Source organism: Gavialis gangeticus, unplaced genomic scaffold, assembly GCF_001723915.1.
Source record: "Gavialis gangeticus isolate Ggan-Ray unplaced genomic scaffold, GavGan_comp1, whole genome shotgun sequence".
NCBI lineage: Eukaryota > Metazoa > Chordata > Crocodylia > Gavialidae > Gavialis > Gavialis gangeticus.
This window is the reverse complement of record NW_017729024.1, coordinates 55,366,420-55,383,142: the sequence shown is the minus strand read 5'-3', so window position 1 is coordinate 55,383,142 and position 16,723 is coordinate 55,366,420. Positions and strand designations below refer to the sequence as shown.

Genomic DNA, 16,723 nt, shown 5'->3' with positions numbered 1-16,723 from the left:
TTCATAGTAATGGAAGTAACGGAAGACAGGTGGTTTCAGTGCAGATGAGCATCTGCTCATGCTAGGGAGGGAGGGGAGCAAGGGTATGTAACAGAAAGAGCAAACTAACTGTCGACAGCCTTTACTGTTAATGCTGAAGGTGCATTGATAGCAAAAGACGAGCTATGATGCACCATTTATTATTGGTACCAACACGCCTCCCTACTCAGAAGACAAAACTTCAAAATGCCTCCAAACCCAAACCAGTCCCAGCTCAAACACAAAGCCTGTAGTTCTAGAATTTAAGACAGAAAAAAAGAGCTGCAGTAGCAGAGACTCAATCCCTGACTTTTCTTCCCACTCCTCCCTCCCTCCCCTTCACATCCTGCCATTACTGCTGTCTATATTAAGCAAACATACAACAGCCTTGAAAAAAAAGCTTTCTGCAAACAATGAAGCTATTTGCTCTCTTTTGGAGGGGAGGAAACCTTTCCCCTAGAAAAAGAAAACTGCTATTTAGATAGAACAAAGCAAATGTATCAAGCCCCTGGTGACTGGAATGTTTCAGGATACCAGGACTGAAGGGATGGGGGGGGCAGGAGGGTGGTGGTCCTTAATTTATATGTTACCAATTTTAATCCAGCCCTAGTCAACTGGGACTAAAACCCATCACCAGGTGACGAATGCACAGCAGCCCACGTGAAATGGAACTGGATGAATGCCACCTTATCTCAGTGGACAAGGGTCCACATCACAAAAATCCAGTGTCACTATTGGCAGCTATCCAGAGACCAATGACTGAGGGGCCAGGGAGCATAGCACTCTCACAGCCTGAGAGACAGACCTCCGCCAGGTCTCTTTAGAAGCATATGGGTGGGATGGCATAGCCTGGTCCTGCTAGTGCCAGTGCTGTCCACATGCTGCGAATAGATAAAAAGTCTGGTGGATTATCTATTCTCCCTCATGCATAAGCAGCAAGGGTCAGAAGCAAAGCATCTGCTTGACTTCACCAGGCTTTGGTTCAGGTCCTAGAATTACATTCTTTTCAAACAAACATATCAGAAGAGGGAACAGACAGATGAGCACAGAACTTAAGCTTCTTGGGGCACAGATCAAAGTTACATTCTTCACACAATCAGCCCCCTGAAAGTGCTCTACAACTGTGCTGGAATATGTTCACAGCTGCAAAGTGCTGTTAAAGTGGCTGATCATTCAACAAATTAACCCTCAAAGGAGGCATCAGATGAAGGCACTCCACTTTAGAGCACCTTAGGAAACTTGTGCTCCCTAAGGTTAATTTGTTGCAGCCCAGTCCTGCCCCTGGGGTTGTCTGCAGGATGGATGGGTGGAGCAAGCTGAAAGGTGGTGTTTGCCCAGCCACAGCTACTGGGAAGGTTGTGAGGCTGGGCAGTGCTCTAATCTCCAATGCACCCACATCCATCTATTGCACCAGGGGACATTGACTCTTGGCCCTTTGTGTAAAGCACTGTGAGTCTGCCCTTGGAGAAGTCTGTAACACATCTCAGGATTTGGTGCCTTTTACACAAATCCAGATGGCACTTCATGTTATAAAGTCACATGCTCTGCAAGACCCATGCTAAGGCAGAGCCCTTGACAGAAGAAGTCTTATCACAGCAGTATCTACAGTCCAATCGCTGGGATCAGGGCTGCATTGTGCTAGGTAACATGCACCCATTTAGTAAGAGACTTTAGTCTGAATAGACAAGGCAAGCCTGGGACAGCTACTATTCCTATTTACAGATGAAGAACTGAGACACAAAGATTGAATAACCTATCTAAGCTCTCATGCGAGGAATCTGAGAGACCTACAACTCTCCCAAGTCACAGCCTATTACTTTAGCCACCTACTATCAGAATCCTTCAAATCAGATGCCATGCTCTCCTAATGCAATGGGATTACAACAGTTAACATGAACTTATTCCTACTCCATTACTTGCACTTTGCGCCACACAATCACTGGCTTTGACAAGGACATGATTGCAGCTTGCAATCAGAAGTTAAAGGTGCACTGAGCTGGAGAAAAGCTTCATCAAAACTCCAGCGGTTTGGACAGTCACGGAACGGTGAAAGTTACAGGGGACTATGCAACTTAAGTTAAAATCAAAGGATGTGGAAGGTTGCAGTCCTGATTCTATTCAGGCTTAAAGAGGGAGTGACTGAGGACAAGTGCACACGCAAATTTACGGACTTGCACCTGTACTGGTCCAAGAGATTAATTCCCTTGCAAAGATATTCCAAGATGCTTTGCAAACCCACAATTAATGCAGACTGCAAAGGAGAGGAGTCATTATGCATCCAACAACAGCTCAAAGGGTTGGAAATGAAAGAGGAGCAAGCCTCTGATACTAGCAGTTTTCAGATTGACTAGGTACCACACCTCAACCGACTCTTCTAGAAGAGCCAGTAGAGATAGAGACAGGACCCCAGTTTTTAACGTGTCAGTCATCTGAACAACAAGGTTTCTACAACAATAGAAACATAATTGTTCTCTTCCATCACCTGAGAAATCTGAAGCAAGTTAAAAGAGCTACTGACAAAGGTAGGTTAAGTGACTTACCCAAAGTCACACAAGGAACCAGAAAGCAGAGCTGGGAATACAACCCACAGACCCAGTTCTCAGGCTGCCTGCCCAAGCACAGCGCACACTGCAGCACTCCTGAGTACTGTAATGCAGTCTCAGCAACAGCTGTGAGCTTTGAACCCACAGCCAGAGATGCAAAGGCACTATCAACCCCTCTGCACAGACACCGGAATGCAGCTCTTTCGAAATTTCCCAATGCTCAATGGTGCTTCCTCCAAGTTTGCCAAATAGGCAAGTCAGCCCCCAAATTTCCTACTCAGTCTTCAGAAGTAATTCAGCAAAACATTCTCTCAAGAACATGACCATCTTAAATTGCTGGTTTATACTGGGATATTTTTTAGTAGCACAGCTAGATTAGTGTTGACTCAGCAGGCAAGAGGAGAAAGGTGAATTACAGTGGCCAGTAACTACTTTCGGCTGGCCACTGTTAGCAAGATCCTGAGCTGATGATTTACAATCTTTGATACAAGGTGCCCAGATGGCCCTACATGTACAAAAGGAAGGGGAATAAGATTCAGACTGCTTTAACAGTTTACAACACAATATACAAATTATAGGAAGATGATTAAACCATCAAAGAATCAGTTTAGGGACCGAATGTCTCAGATCTGAATAAGACCCAGCTCATTCACAGGGTCTGTCTAGGTAAACCTGGTAGTATTTCATTTCCCAAGAGCCCAACATTACAGAAATGCAAGGTCAGCTGGTGAAAGACAATTCAGCCTTTTGCAGGGTGAAAATCTGGTAGCTTGGTGCATAGATTTGGCGGGGGGGCGGGGATGGTGTTGCATGTGTCAGGGCTAGTACCGTCTCAGGCTCAGACCCAAGTTGGAATGAAATGTTAGAGGTGTGGGGAAGGCAGGAGGAGACAAAGGTTAGAGCTGTAAACAGTGATAGGAAACTGACCCACTGTTGCCAACCTAGAGAGAGAAGCACCTGGATTTTGTCTCTAATCACTTCCTAGGTGCATGCCAGACCATTCTCCTACCAGGCGCCGTCAGTACTGAAAGACAGCCGCTTGGCATTTCACATCCCAAATTAAACCTGCAGTGGCTGTACTTAGGTTAAAAAAAGGAAGAGTTTTTTTGCAAATGGAGTACATTTGAACTGGAACTCAGAGGCAGACAAACCTTGCACCCCAGAACATTTTTTTCCTTCAACTTGTAATTGCCCTTTAAGGGCATGAGCACCATAAAATCATTTAATGGGTTCTATCCTAAAAGCATGAGAAAGACCACTGAATAATCAGCAATCAGAGGACAGGGAGAGATGCAGAGAACAGAGAATACCTACACAATTCAATGCTCTGGGCATAGTTTGGCAGTGCCCCGCACCTGGCTCATTTTTCACACCAGCATGCAAAGTGTAAAGGTCTACCAACTCAAAATAATGGTGTTTTACATGCTCTTTGCCTTACACCAAGCAACTGCCTCAAGTGCAAGGCAGTGGAGGAATAAGGGGACATCTTTCTACGACACTCCTGCATTTCAAAAGCCATCTCCTTCCCCCAAACACATAGTTCACCAAGTACTGTTCTGCTTTTGTAGCACAGTAATGCCCAGTTAGCTCATGCACTGCAAATAAGATCCTTAAAGATTCTTCTTCTGGCTTAAGGTATGATCCTACATTCTCTGTGGAATAGCAACCAAGTAGTCAACTTTTTGCAAAAAGCTGTATTTGCATATATCACAGAATCTGACCTCAAGAAGTTGTATGAATGAATCATGGTGTACACACCAAATGATGTACACTTCAAAATTACACACAAAATGAAATGCATTCATCTGTTTCCAGTAGCTGTAATCATTTTAATACAATAAGAGAGCATTCTAGTCTCTCTTTCAGTCATTTTAATAAAAATGCCTACCTTTTCCAACCTAAAAATAAAAACTTCCAAATCTAGTCCTTCTCAGGGAAAACAAACATAGGAAAAGCAAGGTTCAAATCAGACCAAAAAGACAGAACAAATAAGTTATTCAATTCATCATGGCCAATGTCCAAAGATCCAGAGTCCAGAGTAGCTGAAAATCCTTCCTTCCAATATCAGAACTCATGGTAGAGGTGATATCTTTTATTAGACTTTTACAAAAAAAGTATTTATTTGTAAGCTTTCAGGCACAAGCACCTTTCTTCCACGTTCTAGCCTCCACAGGGATGACGTGGAAACAGCAGTGATCATCCATCCTATTGAGATAACTAGGATGCTCAGCCCTAATTCACCATGATGAGCCTTGACCACAGACCACCTCTGATACAACATGGCCAACAGTTGAGCCAGTTCTAGTAAAAAAAAAAATCAGTTTTCTGGACTGATAGTGAGACCCAAGTCATATGTTTAGAAGGGCTAATATAGGATGGCATCTAGCTCTGCAAAAGATGCTTTTTAGCTTGGTAAGTCTTCAAAATGACGATCACCACAAGTTCTCTGGGAAAGCCAAACAGCCCACCGCTTCCTGACAGATAGTGCTGAAAGAGACACAAACAACTCTGGGCACTTTTACATGTGCTCCAGGGGTGGGGGGAGGGGGGGCACTCTAATTAGAGTGGCTGGAACAAGTTTCATATTTCAAGAACCCCTGCCACCATTTTGAAGTGTGGGGATGCCAATACATGAGACGTGGAAGCAGGCTAGAGAAATTAAATTGAGTCTGCTCCAATGCACTGTAATTACAGTACATCAGAGCAGCCCCACAGCACATCTGCAGGCACCCTCTGTTCTTAGACCAGTGATTCTAAACCAGGATGCTGCAATCCTTTCAATGGTGCAGCTGTGTACCACACAATGTTAGCACAGGTAGGTGTGTAAACATGATTTCGCAAGATAAATCCAGAGATTTCAAAAGGGCTCCATAGTGTTAAACATATTCTGACCTGTGGTCTGAGTTCTTTGCAACGGAAGAATTGCTCTATTATTTTTCTGTAATTGCACTCTTTTTTTTGACGAAGATAGCATTTTCCAAGAGGCTGTCTCAAGTCTAAAAAGATCAAGAATTACTGGCTTACAAAGCAAGAACACCCCACACTGAGGACCAGATTCACCACTGAATTTTGAACACTGAATCATGTTTTGAATGCTGAACTGTTATAAAACTAGCTTGGGCTAAGGTAAATTCATAGATGTTTTGTATCGCATTTGCTGAAGCATAGGCAGTGAAGCTAACCCTAAAGTTGCAAATGTAAAATCTACCCTTCAAGGGTCTGGCTATGCTAACATTCAGCAGCACCTAAAGCAGTGATCATACAAATCAGAGGACATGGGGCAAGAAATTATCAAATTTTGGACCCTGCTTTTCAACTTAGAGTTCATTTCCACTTCCGAATGTAACTTGGCTCAAATTTAACACAAGGCATTGTGATATAGCTGAGCTCATTTCAATGCTTTGTCTGGGAAGGGCTATCTTAGTTCTCCATGCCTTTCATTTCCAACATTTTGGGGTGGTTGGTTCCTCAAACAAAGATGTCTGGAAGGCAACAATGTGTCTTGCACCTCAAACACTGCTTTTGTTAAGCTTTTCGGGGGTGAAGTTACCCTTCTGTTTTCTGCCTGGTTTTGATATCAAAGGGAGTTTGAAATACAAACTGTATCTGGCACAAGTTGAAACTGCAGTATTAGCTGTGCAGTTCATTCAGTGGAGTACAAACAAACATCACTATCATTTCCCTCTTGATCTTTGCCATCTGGGGCCAATATTGCCAAGAACCATCGTGTGTCAAAGTAACAAGAAGCAATGACCACATGCTTTTATATGAAAAGGGAATTTTTAGTTCTACTTTTAGGATCCACTTGTATGAAGAATAAAGTTGCCAGGTAAATTTATGAAAGACAAATTTTGCCCAGTTATGAATGACCTCACTGAGGTGGTATGGGTATGAGTGCAAGTGAAAGCAAATGGGACCATTGATACACATCTCAAACACTTCAAAACATGCAACGAAGAAAAACCTAAGGAGTGATGGGGGAAATGGCATTCCTGTGGAACACCAAGAACAGAGGACCTAAACAATATATAGCTGGCAAGATGTTACACTTCTTTCAGGCATAGCTAGAGACTTCTGCAGTATCAATGTACACAGAAAGACACGAGTGGTAGAAGAAAAGTTAAGGGCTCAGTAGGCTAGCTTTTCACCCAGATCATCATTTGTCAACCAGGTTTTCAACCCTTGAATAACCACAGAAGACTGCAAATGGCAAAAAATAATCACTCGCTCCATGCTTCGCATAACCTCCATCACAAATCACCCAATATATGGATATCTTGCAATATGCCAACAGTCAATGTCTTTTAGGGTATTGTTACATGTTACACTTAGCACATGTTATATTGAGATTATAGTAAACATTAATACAAACTTAGAAAGTTTTCTGAGCAGTTGCACATTAATGCTTACTACAGTCTAAATACAGATCGATCATAGTACTGCACTGAAGTCTTGAATTCACTCCCGTACAGTGCCGTGCCAGAGCCCTGAACTGCTTGCCAGGTTCCCACCCTGCTACCAGCATCAGAGCCTTGCCAGTACAAGGCTCCATTGCAGTAAAGAGGCTGGGAGCCTGACAAACTGCTTTCCTGGGGGCTACCATTCTACCCACACCCCCCACACTGGAGCCCTTTGATCCCATCTGGACATATTGGGTGGGGAGTGTAACTTTACTATGCTATCATGGCACTAAGCATGTGCTTCACTACTTGAATGCTCAGACACTAGTGTTTTAAGTGCAGTTAGCAGGTGCTAAGTGTAACATGAAACACCCTCCTTTTTATATGAAGGTGCGAGATTCATAGCTAAAATTAAACAGATTTCATTAACATCAAGTGCCTAGACTGCATCAGAAAACGCCTTCCTTCTGCTTGTCTTCAACAGACTTATGAGAAGCTCTGACTCCAGATCTAGCTCTTATAAAAGAAGTGACAGCTCAGGTGTGAGCCATGTAGAGACGGAGAGGCTGCCCAGCATCACAAGGAAGACAGCGTTAAAAAACCTAAAGAGAATCCCAGACACCAACTCCAGCATCACATTAGGATATGCCTGGAAATGCAAGGGGAATGCATTCACAGAACTTTTTATACTCCTCTGTGAAATCTGAAACACCATAACCAGAAGGAAATAAGAATACATCCTGCTTGCCACCAAACAACTTTGAGGTAAACAGACTATTCCAGCTTTTCTCTGAGCCTAATCTGCATAAAATGAACTGCTTCAAACAGGAGATTTTAACCACATGTTCAACTCTCCTATGAAATATGAACTTTCATTTCTCCCCAGGAGAACTTTTACAATCTTTTCTCCTATGCCTGAACAAGGCTGCTTGTGCCTGAAAAGTTGCAAATAAAATACTTTTTTTGCAAATATCTAGTTAGTATAATAAAAGATATCACCTCTACCACGAGTTCTGATTCCTTTCACAGAACTTGGCAGTGATATGCAAGTTGGTGGGGATTTCCAGAAGAAGTGTCAGGAAAGCATTTACCAGCTTAAATGAACTTTGTTCCTCAAAAATATAAAACCTACAGGCCAAGCTACAAAAATATCTTCAACTCTAATGTTACTTCAGTCTTAGCCATGAAAACCTGAAAAGCACCAAAGAAAAAACATGTCTAAATGCCTCAAAAGCAGAAGTCTTAGAGACGTCCCAGGTAGTAAGTGGAATTGTGTTTATAAACACAATCCAAGAAACATTTCTAAAATTATGCAGAAGAGGCAGCAGAAATGTGTCATGCATATGACTAGAACATCTGCCATAGCTAATGCTCTCTTGCAGGCAGATGGGGAAGACGTGTATGCCAGCAAGTGCAAGTCACACATTTCCCCTTCCGGCCTGCCAGAGGACCAGTTAATACCAAAACGTGGTTTCTTCGCTAACTGTTGTGGCTTTCAGCTCCTATGTGTGTTGGCCCAGAGGCAGACGGTTAGACATGCAAAAAAGGGCAAATGAAAGCAATACCTGTTAAATATAATTGGGGGGGTGGACTTAACACCTTGCAATCAAAAACAATCAAAGAGGACTGTAGGCTGAACAGGGCAACAAGCTGTTCATTCCCTGAAAATGCCCACACTGAGCAGAATTTGCTTCATTAACTTTAATATCCTAAATGCTGGTGCAAGATCATCTATTTTAATGACTACCTATACCTCCCCTGCACAAAAAGATGCATGTATATTATGCCTTCAGATACCTGCCTTAGATTTCAGACTGCAGTTTCTGTTACACACATGGACATGGAGATGCACACACTCTCTCTCTCTCTGTCTGATAAGAATGTTATTCTTCCTTCTAGCTTCCTTTTTTTTTTTTTTTAAAAAAATTTTTTTTTCCTTTTAGCTTCCTTTTTTTTTTAAAAAAAAAAGGAAGCTAAAAGGAAAAAAAAATTTTTTTTTCCTTTTAGCTTCCTTTTTTTTTTAAAAAAAAAAGGAAGCTAAAAGGAAAAAAAAATTTTTTTTTCCTTTTAGCTTCCTTTTTTTTTTTTTTTAAAACTAATTCTGTGCTTTTACTAAGGACAAGGCATTCCTAGCTGGTGAAGTGACATTGCTCTGCTGAGGTAAAAGTTTATACCAGCTAATAAATGTCTCGTGCAATGCACCCACATTTTATCATGTGTGAATGGGACTAAGGAGGAGGCAGCACAAAGAGGAAGTCATATGTGCGACATGGAGTCTGGAAGAAAAGAAAAAACCAAGAGGACAAGAAGGAGAAAGAAAAAAAAAAGTCTCCATATAAATCAAGTGACCAGGATTTCCCCTTTTGAGAAACGGAAACTTAGGGCTTTGTTACACATTATTACACTTTGAGCTTCTCACATGTTGATTAGTGCTGGTATTAGCTCCAGTGTGGAGCTCATACATTCAGGTCAGCAGCAGCCTTGAGGTCTGAAAGGTAAAGAATCCCCACTCCCTTCCCCTATTCCCACCCTTTCATTCCTGGCTCCCCCCCACCCCTCAGGGCTCCCCTCCTCAGCCAGCTTACTTGGGGCTGACCTAGTTCTCCTTTCCTGCCTGCTCCCCAGGGACAGTGCCACCAGCCAAAAGTAAACAAGGAGCTGCGGGGCAAGGGGTAGTCAGAGCAGTGGGGATCTGGGATGTTGGAGACAGCAAGCCTGACCCAGAGGAGGTCAGGTGACACAGGCTGATCAGGGCTGTGCGGCTGCAGCAGGCTGATCCAGACTGGTGTCTCCCCAGCTGCCTGTCAGGGGTCTCCCCTGCCCAGGACTCTATCCTGTCCCCCCTGGCTTACTTATAGCAGCTGTCACTGTCCCAGGACAGCAGAAAGGAGAACCCATCTGCCCAGCAGCTGCCCCTACCACCACCATCACCACCATTGCCACTGCCTGGGCCCAGCCCAGAGTGGCATCAGCAGCTAGGCAGATGCCTGCCTACTCCCCTGGGACAGTGCTAGCAGCCACAAGCAAGTGGGGGGGACAGCAGGGTGAACCAAGCTGGTGGTACCAATCCATGCTGGTGGAGGAGCGAAGAGCAGTGGGCAGATGGTGGGGGACCCGCTGGGGGCAGGCAATGCCAGGGGGTGGGGTTTACACTAACATGCAACTTAGAGTGGCCACACATTAATGTAACACAAGCTGGGTAACATCACAGATAAACATGCCCTAGAGTGGTGCAACTTTAAGCCACTTAAAGGGTGCTTAAAACTAAATTCACATGTTAATATGTGAATAACCCAGGAGTTAAATACTCCAGGAGCCACTTCAAATTAACATGCAACAAAGCCTTTGGACACGGTAAGAATTAGAACATTGGTAAAACTGGCACAGAGCTGAGAACAGAATTGAGATCTCCTGAGCATCTGCCCCATGCCCGTCTTCCTAGGCAGAACACCTCTGTTACTGAAATTCAATGGATTATGGCACCTAAGAGTCTCAGCCAATTCCACCACCAAGATTTCTAATAAGTACTTTAAAAGGTGATGTCTTCCTCCCTTCCTGCACTTTGGGCCACCGTTCACTAGAAGCATCTGCCCAGGATCATTTCTCATGAATCAGGCTGGCATCAGATGGTAGCATGTACTTTCTTACAGCACCCACTCTCCTGTAATCTCTGGCACATGCAAAAAAGGAGGGAAGAAGCCCACATCTCTTTCATGCTGATCTCTGAACTCTGGCTAGGGACCCTGGCTTTTTTCATTCCCAAAGAATATACGTTTCTATGTAGCCAGACTACCACAGTCTTAGAACCAGTCTTCTGTTTTCCTGCCTAATACCAACGGTTCCCTATTAAAGAATCCAAAAAAAGATCTTTTATTGGACTGAGCTAAGATTCTGAGCAGCTCAAATACAGAAATAACTGAAGGGCATAAAGAGTCAGCACACACATCCACATTTGAGCTACTTAAACTGTGGACTGTAATGTCCATTCTTAATACATCCTTTGATCAAGCATTTACCCAAATATACCAGAGAATAATGTTCTGAGGTGTTCTTTATTTTTCCACGATGTTAGCCTGTTCCGTCAGAAGAGCTGCATCACCAGTTTTCCATCCTACCCTGTCTCCCTCAGCCCTTAAGGCAAGAATGTTTTTATCCAATGACAAATGTTCAAAAAAAGCTGTATTTTAGCCTTTTCCTTTTTATTAAAAGAAAAATCTATGTTTAATCTATACTCCAATCAATACCCTAAACCTAGCAACACTAATATTCTTTCACCACTTAACATTTCCATAGGACTTACTGTGCAGTGAAGAAAATTGTATTGAGGTTGAGAAACATGGCTCAAGTCAGATACGTGATTTTTACGTGAACTGTTGTGCCTCATCTCTCCTATTTTGGCAGTCTCTCTAAGAATCTCCTGAGTATACTTGTAATGCATGTTATAACACTCAGCATTACAAAACGTGTTAATGTTAGGTACCTAACACACAAAATACATGCTCCAGAGCCAAATTCTCAGCAGATGTAAATTGGCAGCATTCTTTTGACATTGACAGAATTCTAGCAATTTATACATTTATACCCAGGGAAAATCAGAACACCCCCCCCACACACACACACACGCACACGCCTTCCCCAGTTAGACCAAGATAAGAAAGGGAATTTGGCATTAAAGTAAAACACCCAGGCTGGATTCTGCCGCCACTCACATCAGAGTTCCAAAACAATGTTCCCGATACCCTGGCATGCGAGCCAACACACACCCTACAGGCACCTTTCTTCTTCCCAAGCGAGATTCACACCCTGTTCAACACTTCAGTCTCATGCAGTCATTTGACATTCTTTACAGCGTGAGCAAAGTTACCTAGGGTCTGAGCCTATCACAACACAATGAGAAGAGATAAAACTAGACCTTTTCTGATCCCTCCCTAGAACAAAAATCTTGCCCAGTCACAGCCAGATGCGCTCACTGATGTCTGCGGCATCACACACGTAGCAGAGGGGAGATGCACCATTGAAATCACTTCTGTTGCATACAATTCACTCAAGATCAAACCTTGCACTCATGATTAGATTATTCTCAGTCAATCTAAAATACCTTTGAAATCAACACAGCTTCTTCAGATTTGCACTGAGGTAAATGAGAACAAAGCCTGGGCATTAGTTCTTAGTCTGTAAACCCTCCTACAAAAGCATCAATGGGAATTTTGCCAAGTTGAAACTGCAGAATGGGCTGTTGGGTCTTTGTGGAGTTTTGTCTCATGCACATGCACCTAGGATCTGCTTCTTGGTTGAGGGAGCAGGATAGGTTAAGCAAGGCAAAGTTCAATTAAAGAACTATTGGAAAGGTGAAATAACTTGGAAAACATACAAGGTGAGATCTGTTTCTATTGAGGCCCTCATATAAATGAGGATCAGGACAGTAGCACTGAGGCAATGATTTGCGCCACTAGAAACTCATCCTTAGCAGTGGTTTCTGTGGTAGTGCAAACAAGCGTTTAGATACTTTTTTCCAAGACACCCAATTTGATCAGGTAGCTAAAGAGTTTCTAAACAGAAGAAGTCATTATTTAATATTTCATTATTTAACATCAAGTCCCATCTGAAAACTTTGCAGGGTACAAATGGGGCTACCCTGACTTTCTGTAAATGCAAAGATCTCTCAGGGTGTTAATTTCATATGTAGGACACAAACAGCACAGATAAAAAAAAGAAACATTTAATTCTTAAGCTCTGTAGGATCTATGGCCACCAGATATGGAAACAAATAGAACTGGATCCATCTTAGAACACAGGGCAAGCACCAGTTTGTTCTCTGTCACAGACATGCTAACAGGAGTATGTCCAGCACTGATTCCTCGCATCATTTGGGGGCTCAGAAAATGCTGAGGGGGTACAACACGCTTACTACAGCACTCCATAACGCAGCGTGTAGGTAGTAAGTAGAGGCATGCCCAGAATGATCTCCTGTGTCCCACCAAGAGATTACACCAAGAGATCTGCTTCACACCCAAAAAATTGCTGCCTGAACCCAAGCACACCTTTCAGAGATAGGCAAATAGTCTCATTGTAAAGACTCCAAGTGGCAGGGAATACACAGCATCTGTTAGTTAGCTGCTCCAATGTTAAATAACCTGAAGGCCTGGGACACACATAGCGCCTTCTTAACCTGGCAGGGAGAATACCATGCATCTGTGTCCAAGAAGGCAGTTTTCCTGAACTGCTCTTCTGGCATGGTTCAGGAGGTACAACAGCTTTCAGCCCAGTTTATGGAAATGGCAGTCTCCTCCCTTGCTCTTAGGGCTAAGGGCGAGCAAAACTTGGGGGCATCCAAACTGATGCCCACCAAAGGTTTTGGAAACATCTGAAGCCCCAGGTGTGGGTGGAGGATGTTTGCTGGTAGTAGGGCCACTTATGGGGGCCACTTTGCCCAAATTAGCCAAAACCAATTCCAAATCCAAGTGTCTAGAACCAAAAGTGGCCCTACTACCAGCAAACACCCTCACCATTAAAACTGCTGCAGAGCAAACAAAACTTTGGTCTAAAACGCAAAAAACAAAAGCTAGATTTCCTTCCCCACAGAGCTCCATTGAAGCAGGACTGTTTATGGGATAAAGTGTCACTTGGTGCAAGTAAAGACACCAGGGCTTGGCTCTTTATAGTCAGGAGCAAAGCAGGCAGAGTTTGTGTAGTTGCCGTTACATGTCATTCCAATAATGTGGTAGACAAAGTCCCTAACAGTAGGCAATAATAATCCTTGCGGGATCTCATCATATACCACTGGTTGCATTTAATTTAAAAAGGCAAAATAGGTAGTAAGAGTCAAGCACTTGCAATATTTGGATTCAATTTCTCCTTTTTTATCCCCACTGCCCCCATTCAAAAATTGAATTTGTACAGGGGTCAGTCAGTTATGATTTTTTCAGTATTTGAATTTGTTAACATGGCCAGATGTTTGAGTAAGCTCAGCTCCCATATCAGCCCAATGCAGCAAAGTGCATAAGCAGAGGCTTCAGTCCCGCCTTCAGCAGTTACAGATACCGATTCACACCAACTGAAGGTCCACCCAAAATAAACTATATACAAACGTCTAGGAGGGTGGTTCTTTGCAGGGAAAACTATTCTCGGTCTAAGATACTTAAAAGAAACTAAACACAAAGTTTAGGAAAGTTCGTTTATAGGACTAAAAATAAAGGAAGATGGAAATCTGCGTAAAAACTTTAAAAGATATTTTTTGTTTTGTGGAGGAACGAATATTAGAGTTTAGGATGCACTCCTGTATCCCTTTGCTTTTTGCCCCCTTCAATATTTTTAGGTATCTGAGACATGACACTGCCAAAATAAAACAGGAGCACTCGTAATAGGCTAATGACAGGTTGCGAGGCAGCTCTATAATAGGCTGCAATGTAAAAACAGAAGATATACTGCGGTGTTAAACCCACAGCAAGGACGCGAAGGATCATAATCCTACGTGCCTGTGGACCTGGAGCCGCGCCATTTATTTTAATGGATTTACATGGCGCAAGTGGGAGACCAGACCCCGGCCCATTAGGTGTTGGCATTCCTCAAAGAAGGAAGAAACACAGGGAAAGCGAAGTCTGTCTTGCCCATGGATACAATGAGGTGAAAAATTCATAGAGAGAGAAAATAGAAGGGGGGGGAGGATAAACAAACACAAAAAACTTTTCTTCCCCTTCCCCCCAAGTTTCCTTTATTCTGTGAAAACATCCTCGTGGGGACTGCTGCCCACTCGGCAGCAAGGGGAAGGGAAACGAGGACAGGACCTCCAGCTACTCAAACCCCATCTTTCTTCCACTCCCCAGTCACAAACACCGCTCCTCGGGCTCGCTGTTGTTTCCCGCGGAAGCGCCGCTCGCGGCCGGGGTTACTCTCGGGCAGCGCCGCCGCCCCGCGCAACAGCCCCGGCTGCAGGCGCCTCGCGGGGCAGCACCCGCCACACACCTCGCCGGGCACCCCGCAGCAGCAAGCCTCCCTCCTGCTTTGTTTGGGGGGGGTTTAAGAGAGGAGACACTATTCCCCCCGGGAAGGGGGCAAGGAGGGTCGGAGCGGGGCGAGAGGGGGCAGCTCTGCCGCCCGGCGGGCTCAGCCCTACCTGCGCGCCCCGTGCCGGCGGGCTCCCCGCTGCCCAGCGCAGGCCCCGCGTGCCCCGACCACCACGACGTCTGCTACTGCTACCGCTGCCGCTTCCAGCGCCGCTCCGCGCTGGACCCCGGCTCCCTTTATTGCCTCGCTGAGAGGTTATTGCCGGTCAAGCCCGGCTGCCTCCCGCGCTGTTTATACTGAGCCGTCACTCAGGCGGAGCACGTGGAGCCGCACCGCCCTCTTAAACGGGCCGGGGCAGGCAGGCGAGCGGGGCCGGCGGCCTCTCCCGCGCGCAGGCGGGGAGCCCTCCGCTGCTAGTCTGTAAAGCGGGAAACGCGGTCCCTTCCCCCCCGCCCGGGGTAGTTGCTAAGTGAAATGCAGCAGTTGTGCTTCGCTGGATGAAACACGCCCTGCCTTGTTGTCTCGAAGGTGCGAGACAACGTGCAACACGTTTCCCCTGGCTTGGATCGCCCCCACTTGCCCCTGCTCGAGTGCCTCCACACCGGTCTTGGGCTCCGCTGGCAGGCTGAGGTCGCCACCGTAAAGCATTGGTGACATGTAGGGGGTGCAAGTGCCCTAACTGAGATTGGCGGTGCACCCCTGTGAAAAGGCTCCGCCAACAGTATTGGCCTGCAGACGGTTTCCCCTTGCCATCCACCTGCTTCGCCCCTGACACCGCTGGGAGTATCTGCCGACAGTCCATGATCACCACTGACACTGCCGGCAGTGTCTGTGGGTGGTTGCCGACTGCCACCCCCTCCCCACAGCCAACGACAGTGCCGTGGCTGCCTGCAGTGGCTCCCCACTTGCCTCCGCCACAGTGCTGCTGCCAACACCATTGCCTGTGGGAGCTCACCATGCCCCCCTAGCCCCCAGGGGCATAAGGCGTTCGTGACACAGAAGTGCTACAAAGCCAATGCCACCAGCAACCAGGCTGTTCCCCTGCAAACTTGGTTGTGGTGGGCAGGCCACGTGGCCCAGATGGACAATAACTGTCTACCAAAGGCGGTGCTGTACAGGGAACTGACAACTGGGAAATGTGACAGAGGGGCCCCACACAAGCATTTCAAGAACACCCTGAAGAGGTCCTTTCCTGCCTGTGGTGCTGACCACAAACTGGAAAACACAGGCTGCAGATCACGATGCCTGGGGGCTTCAAACCAAAAAGGCAATAGCCCTCTTTGAATGACAGGGCAGAGCTAGCATCAAGGAGAAGAGGAGGAGGAGCAAAGATACACCCTCATCTAGCAGCAACGAGCCATACACGTGTGACCATTGCAGCAGGATTTCCCTCTCTGCAATTGGACTAGTTAGTGACCAGCAGGCCTGCAACTGGCAGGGGCAGTTACCTTCCTATTACCTTCATAGACATTAGGGCTGGAAGGGTCATCGGCAGATTGAGTCCAGCCCCCCACCCGAAGGGCAGGAAAGTCAGCTGGGGTCATAGGATCCCAGCAAGATAAGCATCCAATTTGCTCTTGAAGGTGTTCAATGTAGGTGTTTGAGCCACCTCCGATGGCAGGCTGTTCCAGACCTTGGGGGCTCGGACAGTAAAGAAATTATTCCTTATGTCCAGCCTGAAATGGTCTTGCAGGAGTTTATAACCATTCGACCTTGTCATCCCTTGGGGTGCTCTGGTGAACAAACGTTCCCCCAGAT

At 45.3% G+C, this 16,723-nt stretch overlaps 1 protein-coding gene and 1 long non-coding RNA gene across 2 annotated transcripts in view; one reads left to right on the top strand and one right to left on the bottom strand.

The window, feature by feature from the left end:
• ABCA1 (ATP binding cassette subfamily A member 1) overlaps positions 1-15,176 on the bottom strand; it is a 168,283-nt gene extending 153,107 nt beyond the window's left edge. Inside the window, exon 1 of the mRNA XM_019517098.1 lies at positions 15,075-15,176. The gene's annotated coding sequence lies outside the window, so the exon portion shown is untranslated. The remainder of the gene's footprint in view (positions 1-15,074) is intronic.
• Positions 1-16,723, top strand: part of LOC109297389 — a 788,954-nt gene that overhangs the window by 595,220 nt on the left and 177,011 nt on the right. The gene's annotated exons all lie outside the window — the stretch shown is intronic.